We start from the raw sequence: 2,657 nt of genomic DNA, 5'->3' as shown, positions 1-2,657 counted from the left end.
TGTGACTCACGGGATAATGGAGTATGTACCAGGTACTGTTGTGGCACAAAGCAGGGAATGATCAGCTTTGCTTGGGCTGCGTGGAGCAGGTCAGTCAAGATTTTATGGAGGAGGAGAAAATGCCATTTGAGCTTGTCTTCCTTGTTGAGAAGACACAGTGGATCATCTGAGGTGGAGGGAAAGGCTGCCCGGAATAGCTTGAAACAGTGGCACGGAGGATGTAATTGCAGAATTGTCAGATAAAATGCAGGACACACAGTTAAAGTTGAACTTCCCATTAAACAACAAATAATGGCTTAGTATATCCTATGCAATAACTGGAATGTATACGAACCCATTATTTGTGGGTTATTGGAAATTCAAATTTAACCAAGCATTCTGTGACTTAGTTTGTTAAAATCTTGCCATGCTGTGCATTTGGGCTTTGTTTGAGTGTAGCATGTAAGGCTGGGGGCACCAGGAGGAATGCTGAGAGGGTCAGGTTGAGGCTTACACTTGGAAAAACTGGTCTTTGCTATACATGGTAAATAGGATTAAAAATAGCATTAACCTACACAACGGATGTCTGTTTATCCTGCGGCTTAGTAGATCATATGTGCCACTTATCAGTTACAAACAGTTTGAATAAAGCATTGTCTCTAATGAAAAGTACTTCTTTGTTCAAGAAGTTATGTAATAAAATAACATATAACAAACTTTCAAATAAACTCCCAATGTCTGACTATTCTTTTTTCCATAAGAGAAATGTATGAGAAAGGGAAGAAATGCTTTAGAGGGAGGAGAAAGTTAAATAAAACCAGCAAGAGAAAAAACAGATACATTTATATAGCATAGATGTGTTTCCTGTTTAATTTTTAAGTGAGGCAAAAAAGACAGATGAAATTGCATTATCCCTGTGCAAATCCTGTCCAAACTAGAGCAAAGATATTTTAGTATGACTCAGGAGCATGGAATTCTTTCCAGCGTCACAGAAGATGGCACTGCTTGGGGACAATCGGGAATCACTTGGAGGGTGGCATGTAGCACTGTTATATTTACTTAAAAATTTGGTCAGGCACAGTGGTTTGTGCCTGTAATTCAGCACTTCCGGATGCCAAGGAGGGAGGATCTCTTGAAGTCTAGAGTTTGAGAAACGGCCTGGGCAACAGAATGAGACCTTATCTCTAAAAAGATTTATTTATTTATTTAATTTTTAAAATTTAAAGGTAACGGATTGTTTAAAAACATATTTTATTTCTGTGTTTTTGCTTAATGATGTCCAGGGTAGCTGTGACATTGACCCATGTAGCGTGTCTCCTACGTTTGTGGTATTGGTTGAAAGGCTGCATCTAAATATTTTGAGATAACATTTAGAAAATAAAATGGTGTGTGAGAGCAGTGACTGCATACCAATTTAAATTTTTCTCTCCCTCCTCATTAAATATGTGACTGTGTCTTTTGTTTACTTTTCTCCTTACTCCAGAAAGGATTTAAGGCAGCTCATAAATATGTGCGAGACCTATCACTCCTACACATGTGGCCACTCAAGCATTTTGATGATTGTACATTTTAAAGTTAAATGCAAAGACCTCTTTATAATTAGTGTGTGTGTCCTGAGGAAAGTTATGGTAATCATTACTTTTGTTGTTATTATTTCATTATATCTAATGAACAATGGTAGTAAATCCCCTGGGAACCATAGTATAAATATGTATTTTGAAAACAGATATAAAAATTCTAATTGACTTGGATAGTTTGCCTTCATTTCATTTTTATTTAATAAGGCATTTCATTGTCCTTTGCTTAAGCGTTTCTTTGCCTTAGATGAGGTTAAGGAAAGACAAAAATCTAACTGTGGTAAACACAATCTGAGTTTCATCATTAACACTTTCATGTAAAGACCAGATAAATAACCAAAATAGATGTTGGTCATAATGAATAACTTGGATTCATTATGTTTTCCTGAATTATTTTTACTTTACTAGGCATGTTATTTCTGCTTAAAAATAAAGTGCTATTAGTAATCAAGCATGTGAATTCATAAAGAGTAAGTTAAATTTTAAACCATGCTTTGAGATTTTGCTTTGTCTGGGAAAGGATTTAAACATCAGCAAGAATGATTTAGGGGTTAGAAAAACAAATCTTTGATAGGGAGAGTATAACATGTTGGAATGGGTTGTCTTCCCAATGTTTTTAATGATTTGGCAGGCATATTGTCAAATGAGCTGGGGTTTTATTGAATCTGATAAAGGTAATATTAGGCTCCAAATGAATTTGACAGGCTGGCCAAATGGCTGGATCTCACAGGATAAAGTTTAATAGGAATAAGCAGTAAACACATAGATCTTTACCTGGATCCAGAAAAGCAACTAGGAAAGTAGTTCACATTGAAAAATGGTGAAAAACAATGGCCTAGGGCTTTTAGATAGCAGTGAGTTCAATATAAGTTAAGAAAGTGGTGGGGTGCTATAAGTCTAGTAGGATTTAGGATCAATTTTAGAGCAAGCTTGCCAGACTAAGGAAGATATCACTCAAATCTGCATTCCATAGTGGCCAAACTTTTTTCTTTTTTTAAAATACTGACTTTATATCTAGAAATCACATTTAAAAAGCATACTTTTAAAAACGAAAAATGTACTTGATGAGAAGATATAAAACCATCTCAAAACACAAAAAAA

Source organism: Cebus imitator, unplaced genomic scaffold, assembly GCF_001604975.1.
Source record: "Cebus imitator isolate Cc_AM_T3 unplaced genomic scaffold, Cebus_imitator-1.0 Scaffold267, whole genome shotgun sequence".
Taxonomy (NCBI): domain Eukaryota; kingdom Metazoa; phylum Chordata; class Mammalia; order Primates; family Cebidae; genus Cebus; species Cebus imitator.
The sequence above is the reverse complement of the archived record's forward strand: the minus strand, read 5'-3'. Positions refer to the sequence as shown.